The following is a 16,678-nucleotide window of genomic DNA, read 5'->3' as shown; positions in this document are numbered from 1 at the left end:
TTCGATCACGAAAATAAATCCACTTAGATTTACGTGCCTTAAGATGTCCAGAATTTGAGGACGGTCAAGATGATATGAATCATAGCGTGTTGAAGCTAGAAGGACATTGGTGTCCCATCTTGTATAAAGAACACCTTCATACCGGCTCAGGACCTCCCTATCGAATTGATGTTGAAAAAAGAGATGTAGGAGCACGTCGCTCAATTCACCTATCAATGGTATACAATTCGAATGAGGAATTTGGAGGTTAGTGGCAGCATTATATATCGGGAGAGATAGAAATTCCTTTAAGATGTGGGAAATCACACCCAGATTGTGTAGACACTTTAAGGTATTCCATAGATGTTCCGTAGAAACATACCGGATACTATGACTCAAATCCACACAGACTATTTTCTCTACACCACTTTGACCATCCCAGAACCTTTGGTGGTAATCCAACATTTCATTATAATAAAATAATCTAGACGGAAGATTGTTTCTTATCACTAGAAACTCCCGCATTAAGATATTAGCTAACGCTTTAAAAAGTAGTACATCTATTGGAAGAGATGGCGCAGCCATACAAGGCCAATCACCAGCATTGATGAGTGGGCGCCTGGCACAACAATAGCCAAGCTCATCTTGCCTTTCCAGAGTGAAATGTTCCTGCAAAGTCATACCACCCCTACCATATTTATAGGTTTTGTATACCAATTTTGGATGAAATGAAGAATAACCTTCGTGTATATGCGACACCATGGTATCGATTTCTTCGGGTAAGACGCCCCGCTCTCTCCACATATCATTCGAATTATAGAGTCTCCTGACCTCATTAATCAATTGAAGTTTCCAAAAACTACCATGAAATCTCCGGCGAAAAGTGACGTTGTGATTACTTCTAGATCCAATGAAAACTTTCGAGATAATACAAAAAGTGGTCATCATTTCTTCCTCTTGGTAAGTTGGCTGGTTTCTTCCCATTCTTTCTTCTTTCCACTAATCTAATGGTTTCATTCTCCCATCGAGAGGTTATGATACTAGCAAGAGTCCTATTCTTCTCCTCTCGATCCTACCTTGGGTTATGTTTGACAGGGATGGTCAGTGAACTTCTATTGGTTTCAAAGGAGGATAGAGATCCATTGGGGAAGGCTCGAAAGGTTATTCGATATCAAAGGTTGACCCTCGACGCGCCGCAGCCACTATTTTTACTCCTTTTATGCAATTATGAACGAAACTTTCTCGATTCCAATGCAACTTATCCTTTTGGAGTTGACGTAACAAACTACGCGAGCCTCCCGATGAAGCCAACAGAAATCATATCCGAATACTAAAAATAAAAGGCAATTTCATTATGGTGGTATACCAGCCGCCAGTTCTGGAACTTCCAGTTCCAATCGGAGCATATAGATCCGTAAATGGATTTGTATGTATAGCCACTTCAGTCATGCTCCTCGTTTCTCGAATGGAAAAAAAGTATCTTCTTTCTGGGAACATGCTAAACCAGAAATTCTTATGTTCATGATTCTTCATCCACCGATGCAGAAAATCTTCCAGTTTTCCATTCTCATATGAGGTAGGAAAGTTTATGGGCAACAGGTCGGCACGAAGTGATTCATCATGTTCAAACATGAACCTTTCGCTCGTTGGGGACGGTTTATAAATCATCAAATTCCAACAAATGGAATGAGAAGTGGGTCCATGTAAATGATCGAGACCTCGCAAACAACAACGTTCCTTCCCCATATGGAGTTCGGGACCCAAGGGCAATCGTTGAGTGAACTGTATCTTATTCGTATTAGTTGACCTAAGCCGCACCATTATTGCAGGGGTGGGGCTCGGCCTTTGAACCGTACGTGGGACGAGTTTCTGCCTCATACAGCTCGGGCCGAAGACCGGGGAAGTTGAGGAGAGATGGGGAGACCCAACTGCTGCTGGTCGGGACGGACAGGAAAGGGGGCGGGGATAAGCTTGTGAAGAAGCAAGCTTATTGCCCCACCCCCCAAAAACAAACCGACCCAGCAAGAAAACGTATGCGCTTTAGCAACAAAGCGCTCATCCCTTGCTTGCTGCTTCGCGTTCTTTCTATTCCATCCCAGTCCATTCCGGGATAGGCGGCTAATAGAATCTAATATGTGCAGTAGTCGTCGTCTGACCAATCAGCTCGGACACCAGACCACTTGTGCCCGCCCATTCTGTCTCGCCCTAAATGGAATGGCTCTCTTAGTTACGTTGTGCCCCGACCCGAGTCCCCACGTCCGCTTTTATCCGCCCGCAACCCGGCCAACACAACATTAGGGCCGTCCCCCCCATTCTATGCTGACCTGGGCCGGGGCTCGCTTTTTGGGAAGCCCGTTCCCACCGCGCTCACGGCCCGGCTGGCCTGCCAGCGGTAGTGGGAATTCTCCCATTCCCTGGTCAAAAAAGGGTTGGTTGGATGCGGGATCTACTCCACGAGGAGCAGTACGGACGTAGATGATATCATCACGACCTCTCTTTGCGTACCGCTAGGGATGCTTAACGCCACTTCGCCAACTGGCATTACCTGCGCTTTCGTGTCTCTCAGTGTGGTCAGCACTGGGTGCTTCCGAGCAGCGAGGCTTACACCCATTCACATTAATTCATCCAAAGTTCCTTACCCTTATGCACGAATTTTGGAATAAGCCATCTTCCTATCAAGGTTAAGGAGTCAACTGAGCATCTCAGCGGCGGGATTGAATACCCGGATCAAATCAGAGTTCACGCCGCCCGCCCTGAACAAATAGAATAGGAGGCGTGGGCCACAGGTCGCACATAAGCCATCGGGTCGCACGACAGAAGAACACCCAACATAAAGATGCACACTCCTCCATGTGAAATAGAAAGATTCATCTTCACTTTTTTGTAGTAGTCGTGACCAACAGCCATCAGCAGTCGGCTCGTTGGTAAGGCGAGAGCTTCAAGCCCGCTTTCTGGTGGCACACCCCCCAAACAAGCACCACTCGATGAGGGGGGGCGGGGAAAGCTACAGGCCCAAAACCTTCGACCCTTCTTTCTATATGGGGGTGCCCGGGGCACCTCATCTTGTCATTTTGTTGCTCATTCCCCTTAGGCCGAAGTGTTTGGCCTTTACTTCAGAGCGCCCGCTCACGCTTCGCTGACCTATCGCGTGGTAAAGAGAAGAGAGTACGAAAGAATTGTAAACAGAGCAGACCGCAGAAAGATTCTAAATATGACAAGTCCCCCATGGATTCGATAATAAGGAAATGAAGAACGGGAACGAAACGAAATAAAGCATTTCTAGCGAATGAGCTTCTCTCCATTTTGTCTGGTAATAGAATAGGGCGGCTTGCTTTGACCAACACTCCACTTTTTGCTCTGTCCATGGAGCGTATGAATTTCCTTAAATGTAGATAAACCAAAAAAGGGAATAAAGGGATAGGAATAGGAATTATAGTACCATTGGAAGAAGAGGCACCAGTGGGAACATCTCTACTGACGAACCATTTCAATAGTACGGGTGCTGTCGTGCCACGGGGCATGACCATGGAAGTAATGAAAAAGAAGAAGTTCTGTAGTTGGACCATCTGCTCTATCCGTTCGATTTGAGCTTCTCCAGAGAAGATGAGACGCTAAAAATGAAAGTGTTCGCAACGCATACCAAAAAAGGGTACCTATGTTGCCGACCATTAATGACTAGTTCGAAGACCAGGAGCAGGGGCACGTGCCAAGAAAGATTTGTTACTTTCCCTATGGTTTTCGAACATTTTCAATAAAACCTTCTCGTAGAAGTATTTTCACAAAGTTTTCGGTAATATTAGTAGATGCTATTCGAACCCTTCCTTTTATTAAGATTCAAATTCTTATTCTTATTATTATCTAATTATTCTTTTTTTTCATGTATATGCGTCAGACACAATCTACTAATTGATCTATATTCTGATACCCTACTATATCATAGTCTCTACTAGTAGTATTTTTAATACCTCAGGAGCTCATGAGACTCTTTTAGTGAAATTCATAAGTCTCAATTCCCGAGCGATCGCACCAAAAACTCGAGTTCCTTTTGGATTTCCTTCTTGATCAATGACAACCATCATCATATCGTATTATCATACCGTTGTCACGTTTGAGTTCTTTACATGTACGTACAATTACAGCTCGTCTTACTTCTGTCTGATCTTTCTAGAGGCATTTTGGGCACTGCTTCTTTGATTACAGCAACAATAATGTCACCAATATGAGCATATCAGTGATTACCAGCTCCTAAGATTCGAATACATATCAATTCGATAGCCCCACTCCGTTGTTATCCGCTACATTCAAAAGGGTCTGAGTGAGATGGATCTTGGAAGTCTGGTTTTTGATTGGATAGTGATCTCGGGCATGAGTGGATGATCTTCGCGGGCCGTGAATGGCCATGGAAAGGAGTATTGATGTCAATATGTTCGATCGAGAAGATTGGACGATGAAAGACGGATCCTTTGTGGTTTGAATAATAGGCTGTGGTCTCGATATTGGGCTATGGGCTGATTGCTTTCTGTATGAGCCTCTTGTGATTGGGCTCTCGTGGGCGGATTACCCGATGTGTACTCATCTTCCAACAAAGAGGAGAAGACATAACCAGAAGAATTGTGAGAAATAAGTTAATTTATCAAGTTGAGGCATTTCGATTTGGATTTCAAATAAGAAAGAAAAGACTCCTGCGCCCTCGAGAGCATTCTCTTTCACTTGCATTTCTTCCTGAAGTTGGCTCGAAGACCTGTCCAGCCTTGATTTTCCCAGTTATTACTCGAGCGCGCTGAGGCAACTCTGAACTAAGCTCAGGGGAGGGGTAGTAGGTATGCTTCAAACCCTCCGGCACCTTGAAGAACGATGGCACTAGATCGGGAAAGATGAATGACCAATGAGGACAGGACAATGGGGGAAGTTGGTAATAGAGAATCTTCCCTTCTTCTTTGCTTTCTTGCCTGAAAAAATCCAAAACTAACAATTGGAACCTCATGGGCTACCAAGTTAGGAGATTCATTTTCTTTATTACTTTTACTTTTTTTACTAAGTTATTCTAAAAGATAAGAGCTAACCGACCATCCTGATTGAATGTTTGAGTACTCGGAGTCTCTCGTAAGTATGGAAAGAAAGTCTCTTCTTTCCACAACTCCTAAATTTCCCATCAGCCTATCCAATCTAATTCCAGACAGAGTCAGTAGACCTTACTTTAGTGTAGGTAGTGTCAGATAATTAGGAAGTCTTGATAGTCTTTCGTATAATCTCTTCTTCAATCCTAGGAGCAAAAAAGGAATGTCCTTTAGGGACCTTTAGGGAATAGAATCAATTATGAAATTCATAAGTATATATCCCTCATCCCTATTGGTATCGGTTTGGGCCACTACCCAGAACCCTGCCAGAGCCCTATTTTTAAGAAGAAATTGACAGTCTTTTTTAGAACTAGAACTATGGTAAAATCCAGTATCGACAGGCCTAGTTCTTTTCCTTTGCTTATGCAGGGCAAGAATTTGTCGAGTTCAATCAGTACAATAAGAAATCCTAAGTATTTTTTTGGTCAGGCGACACCCAGATTTGAACTGGGGATAAAGGATTTGCAGTCCCCTGCCTTACCGCTTGGCCATGCCGCCAAATCCGATCCAAAATAGAGCAAAATCTTATTCATCCACATTATTTTACTAATTTTTATTCGTAGGAGGGGATTATTAAACCCTTTTTGATTTTTTTAGATCGTTGAATCCCTTTGTACTTATCCCTTTCCAATCCCTTTTAATAAATTCATTCCTGTTTTTTATTGGACCCAGTTTTATTCTCTTCGATTGATTGTATCTCAAAACACACATTGCTTAAATACCTTCTCTTTCTATTGAAAAGAGAAAGGATTTCCAGTCACAGCAAATTTAGGAAAAATTGGAACCATTAACTATATTATTTGTTATCATTTGTTATTTTTATAAATTCTATTTGTTAGTAGTGAACGGTTCTAAAATGGGTATTATATCCCAAATAGTGTTTCCTTAATGGCATAACAAAATCAAATTGATTTACGGCTAATCAGTATCAATTAAAAAAAGAGAATTATGATATTGATATAGTGTGACCTGACCCCTGTTGCTCCAAGTGAAATTCTTTATAGGGTTCTTAAAGATATTCTCCATTTTTACCCTTTCCCTACAATAAAGTATAGTCTGAAGGCTAGCACGCACCATTCCTCGCTTATGATAATCTAAGGCCAAAAAAGAAAGAAGGCTCACACCATAATAATACATACCCTTTTTCCTCGATCGTCAAGGTCGTGGATTTGGATCGATTTCGGTTTTACGGGCTTCATACATTGTTAATAAAAGTACTCGGCATTGGAAAGCATCACGTTCTGGCCACACACAAAATAAGTCGGTGGAAGGTATGGAATTTCTCGGCTGAAGGTCAGAAAGAAAGCAATCGCCAGTGCTCTTGGTTCCAGCAACGAGTCTTTTCTCTCGGCTCCGGGCTAGAGGTAATTTCGATGATCTCCCCGGCCCTTTGTTCCTCGTCACCATCGCAATAACAATAAGGAAACGCGGTGACGTCGTCATCCAGAAGGAAAAAGAAAACCCCAAAAGTACCGAATGGAATTCTACTTGTCGGGCTTGGATTCGTTTCGTTTATCAAAAATCGAAATAATAAATAACAACCCATAAATCAAAGAGAAATTACGATAAAAAATCTAAAGTGAAGCCAATCGCTTATAAAAAGAAACCAGTCTCCTTTTAAAAGGAACTGGCCAATTCACTTCGAAAAACTATGTTCTAACTTGAGCAGAAAAATTGGTGGCATTTGACATCTAAAGTTTCACCACCCCTACTACTGCCCGAAATCCTGCTTTGGTGAGCTTTCCCCAAGGTGACACCGAAGGTCTACCTCCTTTCGTGCGCCCCTCACCTCCTCCATGAGGATGATCCACTGGATTCATTGCAACATCATGAACAATGGGGCATCTGCCTAAGCACCGGCACCCCCACCACGCTTATGGCTCTATACCTACTAGACCTGTATTCGGTAAAGCTTTCTTTCTATATGCTAATTCTCATGCAGTTCATATTGTCGATATGAGTATAATTGCCTCGAGAAATAGATAAGAATTCCTTCCTTTACCGGTAAATGAATAGGAATCAGGTTAATAAAACCGGAATTGTTTCCGCCTTCCTCTCGAACTGAGCTATTTCTCTGAAATATACAGTTTCACATCATTACAGGAAATCCTATACCTGTGTATTACCACCCGGTATGGAGCCATCATCGTCTTCGGCATAGCGTGAAGACCTTCCCACGGTCTTCGAGTCGTTCTTGACTGGCTAGCAAGCACCAGTGGAATTTAACCGCCTTGTGGTCGGGACACCACCTTCTTCTCTAGAATCACGCAAGTGGTACCGCTCCCCACGGTAACGAGAAAGACCTTAAGGCATAAACGTAGAGCCTGAGTCCACAAGATAGTATTTTCTCGGTGACGATAGTGGCCATTTTCCGGTTCAGTGGTTGTATCCAGAAAGATTCTAGAGTCATTTGTCGTACCCTCCCAACCAACCATCACATATGTGAAACTCATGTGAAAATAAAAAGCACACAAACTCTTCTGTGTTGGCGAAACTCGTTTTCCACGATAACGTATTTGGTTTGCTGTTGGAACTCGGGCAGAAATGTGTGTCCCGGCTCCAACGCTATTCTAGAAATGCAAAAAAATAGAATAATAGATGAATTAGAAAACTCAACTGTTCTTTGTGATTCGGTACCGCTTGAACTAACTGGCCCAATTCTTGGTAGGTACTTATTAGGGGGAGGGCCAACCACCGAATGAACAACGATCTCCCGGTCCCACTTGATTCCTGGGGAATTTAGGGAACCCTGCGGACTTGACTCTTTTAAGAGGAAGAAATTTGAAGTGAAATATCTAGAATATGCTTTACACTCCATTTTCACACAGGTATGCCCCCCTACCTTTCTGTAGATTGATGCACTAATAAGACTCCAAATCCTTGGTTTGAGCATCCCTTTCTTTTGTAACCTCTCTTAGGAACTTCAAACGGAACAAGGCTAGGATCCTAATCTCTATTCCTTCCTCCTTGGCGTCAGATAACTCCAATAAAGCATGACTGAAGTAGATATAAAACGTGTCGAAGAGCAATAGACTCTTTTTTTATAGAGCTTATCATTGTCATTGATTGACCAGCATGACTTATGGATTGCATTTTATACTGTTCTATTTGAATAGCGATATTCTGGAAAGGCGGAGGAAATAGACTTTCTTGCTCCTGCATCATTCTTGCTAAGGGCATCTAAGGAACTAATCAAAGGTTACGAAAGAGAAGGCTTGAAAAGGAGCTTACTTTTCTCGCTAATGCTACTTCCGCTATCTCGTAAGGAGGATATGACTCATAAACCTCCCTTGGTATTTGGGTAGGGAGAAAGATAATTAATTAGACTGAGTGAGGAATGTATACAACTACTGCTCAAAAGGCAATAAGAAGCACGCACTCCTACTAGACATGGAAGGAGTAAACCTAAAATATGCTTTCTTCCCTTATGTTGAATCGACTTCCTTGTCTCTTTCTAGAAAGTCAGCAGCTGGCCCAAGGTGACCTACTGGGAAATGAAAAAACAATTGGTTCAATCGAGTACTTATAAGCTGAACGGAGTTCTCTCTCATATTGTTATGTTTACCTGGAATGCCATAAGCCTGCTCTCAAGGAACAACTCGAATCACTGCTGACGCGGGACTTGCTTTCGCACGGGGAGTTGGATAAATTACCCTCTTGTGGGTATGGCGATAGATAGCAATAGCAACGGATTGATTATGATTATGATTAAGTAGACTGACTGTTGGATGAGCTCCAAAAGGTGGTGAGCCTGATGAGTCAACCAAAGGGAGTGGGCCCTTTAAACCCCTAGGGCGTAAGCATTTCTGCCTATCCAAAATAAGAGGTCAAGTCAATCTTGAATGTGATTAGTACCTATTAGTATTAGATACAGAATCCTATTTGCTTTGAGCGCCCCTATCCTATATTCTCTCTATCTATAGATGGATAAAGACATGCTCGATATGAATTGGGACAAAGAAGAAAGTAAAAAGCAGGAGGTAGGTCCGTGGTTTCAAGTTGAGTAGTGAGTGGTTCCTTGAGGGGAGTCGGCAGAAACCTTTACTCATTTGATTTCCTCCCGAAAGAAGGAGGGGTTTTCCTGTGGTAGGCGCCAAGAAAGATACCATGAAATTAGGCACCAGGTACTATCCATCACACTTAGAGTTGGTATTTATTGTTTGATTCGAATCCCTGCTTACCAAACAGTTGTCATAACAGATTTGAATGACGATATCCAATTATGAAATGGCTAGAGGAGGCACAGAGATAAGATAGAACTGATGGTAAGGTAAATCAAAGGTTTTCATTTACCATATCATCGTCGTAACTTTCTTATCTATTTGTGTATGCTATTAGAAAGGGAAATTCGATACAACCAACACGCAAAACCTTTCGTCTTTCCTATGAAAACAACTTCCGCCTGGATAGAATAGTTAGCCAACATGAATTCCTGCTTATTGTCCTTCCTACCCATAAGTGAGAGCAAGGCCGAAGTAGAGCATAGAGCTTAGAAGTAGGATCTGGTAGTTGGTTCTGCTCAGCAGATGCAAAAAAAGAGGTGTTTTTGGGGTGAGTCCCTGCCAAGCGGCTTTTGATGACGGCGTCGTCAACGTACACTTCTGCATTACGACCCAACTGAGACCTGAGGATGAGGCTCATTAGGCGCTTAAATGTGGCGCCGGCATTTATCAAACCGAAGGGCATCCGCTTGTAGCAGAAGGAAGGGGCGATCAAACTCGTTTTTTCTTTGTCTTCCTCAGCCATATAGACTTGCTGATACCCAGAGTAGGCGTTGAGGAAGCTCAACATCTCGCACCCTGCGGTGGAGTTGACTAGTTTAGTCCTTGTACTTCGGTGGAACCAAATTCCTGTATATGGATTGCAAACCTTTTCTGCTTTGGGTCTTAAGTGAATGAAAGGGTGGGTTAAAAAAACCATGGCCAGCCCCCCTCAAGAAATCTCGCCCGTAGGTTACTGATGGGATGCTAGCTGCCGGTATACAGGAAAAACGTGGTGCAGAGCACGAACAAGATGTGCTAACACATATCCCTTATATTTATTGGTTCTACAGAAGATGTATGATAAAGAGCTGGCATTAAGTCATGCAACGCGCTCAGGCTTTATAAGAGGAAAGACTCTCGCCAGTATAGATTGAACGTACGGCGCTTGCTTACAAGACTGCTACTGAAAAAGGCTACCTCTTCAAACTGCTGAATGCCCTATTCCATCTATTTTTCCCTGAAAAAGCATATACTTTTGTTCTATAAGCAAATAAAGCATACTTCTTTTGCGGATCAAGCAGTCTTCTACCTTGGTGGGTAGCGGAGAATCAAATCAATATCGGAGTATTGCTCTAGCTGCTGCTGAATTAACCTGGATTCAATCGTGACTCTCTGAACTAGGCTGTACTTCGTCTTCCCCTCTGTACCTTGGAAATGGAAAAAAGTTACCAGTGCGTAATTGAAGATTCGGTGAAAACTAGTCGACCTTTCATCACAAATTGAAGCAGAGGTTGTTAGTTGAAAATCCATTTGCAGATCCTGTTGTTGAGGTAGAACCAGCTTCACCAATAGCATAGACTCTATCAGTCGAAGAGATCAGCAGGTACGAGGATAACAGAGACAGAGATAAAGGCTTCGTCAGCAGAGACGAGAGCGGGGCCCTTTTGAAAATCAGAAATAAAAGGGGTGATCAACGAATTGACCAGGTGTAAGCAGAGGGAACTGGAGCAGAGCAATATGTAGCATACTTTTCCGTTCGAGACCCGTATCTAGACCCTTGTGATCGATAGCCGGACCCATGCTGACGGCACCGAAATCCTGCCCCTCCCGCGGAACTAGTACCACCAATAGATAGGCCCGTCCCTTCTTGGGCAACCCTGAAAGTATCTTCTTGTACGGACTGAAACAAGACAAACTACTCGCGGGACCCACTTAAGATCTCTTTCTTTAGTTTTCTGCTTTATTCCTTTCTTAGAAAAAAGTCGCTTCCCTTATTAGTAGCGCTAGTATCTTTTCATAATGATGACTTTTTTTCAGAGCTTCCTAGATTTTTAGAAGCTGAGCCATTGCCGGCTGGGGGGAAATTTGATCGAAACTAATAACAACTAGTCACGATTAGGGACAAAGCTCAACTAGTATACGTAATGTGTTCAAGGCGCATTTCCTCCAACAACTAGACTAAAGAAAATAAGGGCGGAAGGATTTACTTAAACGTTGTTGCATGAGCGGCTTCTAAATGAGTGGTTGATGATTCACTTTCTGATTATTACCCGCTAGCTATTGAAGCGGCAGTGTGACGTCGGCCCACTGCGGAATGGGTGCCACCTAACTATGATTTGGTGAAGGTTCCACCTTCCTTCCACAGATATAGTGATAGTAGTTCCACTCGATGTGGATCGCGCCCATGCTTGCTCAGCTCCAGGATCAGGCTCCTAAACCTATTTTCAATAAATAAGTCATCTGGTCTATGTTGTTGGAGTTCCGCATGACGCCTTAATCCCACCTCTGTGTCTAAGGAATAGCCTTTTCTTCTTTTCTTTATTGTTCGTGGGATATTGTAAGATTAGCAATGGAAATTGAGCTACGGCCGTCCCTTCCTCAAGCAAACAACGCGAGACTTAGTTAACGAAACAGGAACTCCATCCCTTGACACTAATTTCTGATACAGAAGTGGAATCGAAAAAATGCGGGAAAAATGCACATTCAATATTGAGAAAATGTTGCGTAACTGCCCTTGCCTCAAGGTCTTGAGAAACCAGAAACTAGTGTTCGATGGCCCAACAAATCCTATTGGTTTTCGCAGGGGATGTCATTTTTACAAGCTTTCGCATGCTGAGCGTGACTATGGATTTTATATAGTTATGGAATAACCTTCTTATCCGCGAGTTCTTCGGCCAAAGACTCCTGATATCGCTTGTTGGGCCCTTGATTCCGAAGTACCAGTACCGAAGGCAGACTTGAATGCATTAGGTTGGGAAGCGGCCTAGAAGGTGCTTAAAGATAGGTGACAGTTGTGAAAGTTTAGTCGACTTGTCGGCAGCAACTGACCTTTCTTTCATCAAAAGTAGGAATGAAAGCTGGCATGCAGATAAGGAAATCTCTTTTCTTCTCTTCTACTCGGCTACGGACCTTCTAAAAGGAGAAGCAATAAATACAAAAGTGCTAGGTTTGGATTTGAGTGAGATCCCGGATCGGTAGCTTCAGATATCCCCTCAGACTGGAATGAGAATTTCAATAGATTTCTTTGCTTTAAAGCATAGTTGCAGGTAGGTTATGCTCCTTTGCTTCATCCCTATAGTCTAAGGATTGCCAATCAAACAGTAGCAGTAGACTAGCCATATTCATCTTCTACAGTCTCCTGTTTCCCCCTATTTAAAATGGTCAGCCTGCGCAGCAGAAAAAAAGGCGCTCCAATCGTACTCGAGCCCTTAATCCCCCAATAGGGCTTACTTACCCGAGTCAATTCTTTCCTTCCTGTGCGAAAGCAAGGCCTCTTTCTCGACTTTACTTGAATGCCATTTACTGAGCTATCTTCTTTTTTCTTCTTCTGGCGAAAGCACATTTTATTATTTTACAGAAGCAAGACGAAAGGTCATTTCGCCAATCTGGGGAATAACAGTTAAAGCAATCGATCGGAGAAGCCCCCCTAGTATTGAGAATGCAAAAGTGGATTCATTCCCCAGGCGTGTGTGTGTGCTTTCCACGGGCCTGATCTCGATTTCTTCTTAAGCTGTTATGTCCTCCGAAGTGAAGTGGATTGGTCGGAAGCTAGACTCCAACAGCATCGATACTCAAATAACCGGCTCTGATACATGGCTTAGAACCTTCAATCTTTAGCCATTATTCCCAGTTCAGGTGGTTAGGTACCAAAAGTTATAAATAGGCCCAATTTCTCCTTTTATACTAGATTTCCTTAACAAGGGCATCCAATTCTTGAAACAAATCACGCTCCCTTCTCTTTCCACTTTCACTTTCATGCCCAGTTCTTTTTCGACTTGGCAATCGTAGCAATTTATGTAAAGCCTCCTGATCCGGATAAACATGCTCGATACATTCTAGTGAACTACGAAGAGAAGCTAGAACGGTGGAAGCCTGAATCCAGTGAGTGCCCATTCTTAATAAACTGTGGAATAGTAGCTCCTATGGTTTCTAGAGCGAGTGAATGAAACGCTATCTTCTTATGAGCGGAGATAGACAGCTATGTCACAATCAATAAGTGAGATGCTGTGGGTGAGGAATCTTCTGTCACAATAGAGGTCTTCTTTTCAAATTTAAGTGGGACTAGCTTCGTCCTCAATTGATATTACTGACAATCTAGCAATTCCATCCTTTAGAAGAAGATAAGTAAACCATTTCTTTGAATTGCATGATTGAGTGATGGATGCGGACAATCACAAGCCTACTTTGTTTATAGAAAAGAGCGTATAACCCCCGATCCCTACCTGTTGTAGAGAATCTATCGTCTAAACTCTTGTGTGCCATTTGCCGCCTAATACACTATTTCAGTATAATGTTGTTTGCTGGTGCATATCTCTTGATTGACTATTTATTGGTTATTAAGCATTAGTGAGCTGACCTATGTACAAGTTCTGAGTCAACCCCCAGATATGTATCTCCTTGCCTTGTAATCTCTCATTCATCTATTTATGTGCATGCTTTAGCGAAGTCTCCAGCCCCATAAATATTAGTTAATGCGTGATGCGTAAATCAATAACTAAAACTAAAGTGCCGATCATCCCATGCTACCACAGGATTTTTCAACAACATGACATATTGAGAAAAATCTATGTTAGAGCCGCCATTTCTTTATGGTTACATTAGTGTGGATTGTTCTTCTGATTCTTATAGGCCTGGCACCCTAGCTTCGATAGATTTATTTGATTTTGCAAGCTATGGCACAGGAATGTGATATGGGTCGTATCCCGCACCTCCCTTGATTCCGTGTGAAATCCATCCTAAAAAGCACGAGTTGGATCGGCGTAAAGAACAAGACGAACGTGGTATTATCTCTATTAGGACGGTTATGAGGCTCTGCTCTTTTTTTTCTTTATTCAATATCTATTCTTTGTTTCTTATATTCCGCTAATTGTTATATTTAATGTATCTTTATGCTTAATAGATAACTGGTGATGCTAGAGCTGTCAAGAAGGCATTGTTTGCAGTATCAACCATCATCTACAAATGCCCATCAAAAAAGACCATTTCTCTGGAAACTTCTGTCCCTCCAAGCATTGTACATCCTTCAGAGCTTCCTGTCTATCCTGCTAGTAACTTCTACTCAGTGTCAGATGCAGCTATACCTTATGGAATGGACATCCAAATCTAGCTATCTTAGCAAAGGAAGTGGCATTCAAATCTACAGGTTTTTCTTCTTTAGCCTTTTCGCCCAGCGTTGTCATTATTGACACGTTTTTGCGATCCCTGTTTTTGAGATCCTCAATGACTACCACCAGAAAGCGAATGTGACCACCATTCTTATTTGAGAAAAGTGTCTCCACTATAGCACTAACGATCCTAGACAGCAGAGAAAGCTTGATTGGAGCTAAGAACTATTTCTAAAGGATCCCTTCCACTCTTGTGTGGAAAGATCTTTCTTCGTTCAGTCCAGTCTGATTTAAAACGTGTTGTCTACTATTATAGGGGCTGTCGTTGGGTCACTCCTTCTTATGCCGGGAGATGGCAGTTATCTATATTTAGAAATAATAAAGAATATGGGTGTGATTGTCATCACAATGGAGTGATCGAGTAATCAGCCCTATAGGTTCCTCTCTATTTAGATAGACCCCATCAACATGGCCATTCCCTTCTCCTGGTAGCAAAAACCCATTAGAGGTTTGATTCTCAAAAGAAAACAGACCAGAAACTCGAAACTATTCCTACTCGCCAGGTGGCTTTATCAATTGGAGTTTAAAAATAGGAAAAAAAAGGGTGTCAAAAGTAGAAGTATCATATCTTCTTAAGGAGCCCAACTCTAGCTAGAGAATAAGAGGATTAGGTTTTGGCAGGATGCGAGGTGCCAACTTATTAAGCACGAGAGTCGTAAGATCCCGGTTATAGAAGAAGAGTAGGCCAATCCCAATCTTAGGCTGCAACAAACAAGGAAATTCCTGTCATCAAATCGGCCTGATCCCCAAAAGGAAATCGCAATCCAAAATCCCTATATACGATATACGATAGATTCCGGGCACCTTGCTACATGACACTTGTCTCACATTGCATTACTGACTGCTTCTTCTTCTGATTTCTTTGCTTTGATGATGCCCTTGTCCCAAAGAGAGTTCTTCAGCTGAAGAGTACTTTGGCACCCTAGAACACATCTCCCTCTGGATGAAGCCAACAGGTCTCAGACAAGAGTAGTATATGTGGCTTCATCGAAAACTATCAGCCAAAATCCAAATAAAATGCATCATAGACCCAACATCATCCTTCACTGGGAACTAAAAAATCAACATCCAACTTCAACCTGGCGGCCTCTGCACACAAAACCTCCGATATATCAGAAAAGAAAACCTTTTTTTACAGTATGGGAATTTGGCCCAATAGTCCCTCCAATTTGAAGTGATCAAGCCACCACTGGTACCAGTAGGGAACAGGTACTACCACCTCCTCCAGCTCTAGCTGAGCTCTCCAGTTCTTCTCCATCAGTGAGTTGCAATGGGAGCATCTCAACATCCTCTGGTAGAATCTGTGCAATCCAAGCCTTCTGGGACATCATCCACCCGCAACTGCTTTCTCTCTTGCAGCTCTTTTATAGCAATGGCCTTTATGTTTGGAGGCTAACCCAGGCATCCATCACTCTCCTCCCAAAGAAAAAAGATGCCAACACCGTCGAGGATTTCAGGCCAATCAGTATCATCTCGAGATTCATGAAAATCGTTTCAAAGAAGAGGAACAAACATTGTCTTTAACAACACTCATCCACTTATTGACATTGACACGTATCAATCGGCGTTTATCAAGGGTCGCTCACTCATAGAAACTTTCTTGGTTGTGACAGAACCACTTATCTTTCGCCACAAACATAAGATCCCTATGGTCCTACTCAAGGTAGACTATCGCAAGTCATTTGACCGAGAAAGAGAAGAGTTGTGTCTTAAAGTAAAGACGAGGATGTGGAAATCCACACACACTTGTCTTTCAGGCCCAGCCCACCAGGGATTTCCAAATCGTTAGCGGCGGGTCTTTCTTCTTCTGGGCGAGCTGCGGAGCTACTTTTTCTTTCTTTCATTCCATCTGTCTCTGTATGCTTGGGTGAATGCCATAAGCGGATTTATATGCCTCGGTTCCCAGGGTTAGGGTATTCCCTATGTTGAGCCTACTCAGATCAGAACAAAACTTTTGGATTCTCTTTCGCCTATCGGCCGGCTTTAAACAACCTTCACATTTCCTGCTGAGATCCCAAGTCTCCAAGTGGGCCCTCTTGGCCACCTAAGACCTTGGCTTTTTAGAGAATCCCGCTCCTGTGTCGTAGGACTTGTAGCTCGGCAGTCCACCGGGTAGGTTTGTTTATCCTTCCTTTTTCGAGTGTCTTCTTGGATAGTTATAGCGGCCCATAGGCGCAAGATGTACCTTGTGGAGGGCAGCGGTCCCCTGGACATA

General features: G+C 42.8%; 1 non-coding gene and 1 pseudogene across 1 annotated transcript; both read right to left on the bottom strand.

Moving 5' to 3' along the window:
- Positions 1-729: 729 nt before the first annotated feature.
- Positions 730-3,605, bottom strand: LOC119280941 (annotated as a pseudogene).
- A 1,918-nt stretch (positions 3,606-5,523) lies between these two features.
- TRNAC-GCA lies at positions 5,524-5,594 on the bottom strand. The gene has a single exon. It is a non-coding gene; the product is annotated as a tRNA-Cys (tRNA).
- Between the last annotated feature and the right edge of the window lie 11,084 nt (positions 5,595-16,678).

Source organism: Triticum dicoccoides, chromosome 3B (genome assembly GCF_002162155.2).
Source record: "Triticum dicoccoides isolate Atlit2015 ecotype Zavitan chromosome 3B, WEW_v2.0, whole genome shotgun sequence".
Classification (NCBI taxonomy): Eukaryota; Viridiplantae; Streptophyta; class Magnoliopsida; order Poales; family Poaceae; genus Triticum; species Triticum dicoccoides.
Note: the sequence above shows the minus strand (reverse complement) of the source record. Positions and strands in the feature narration are given on the sequence as shown.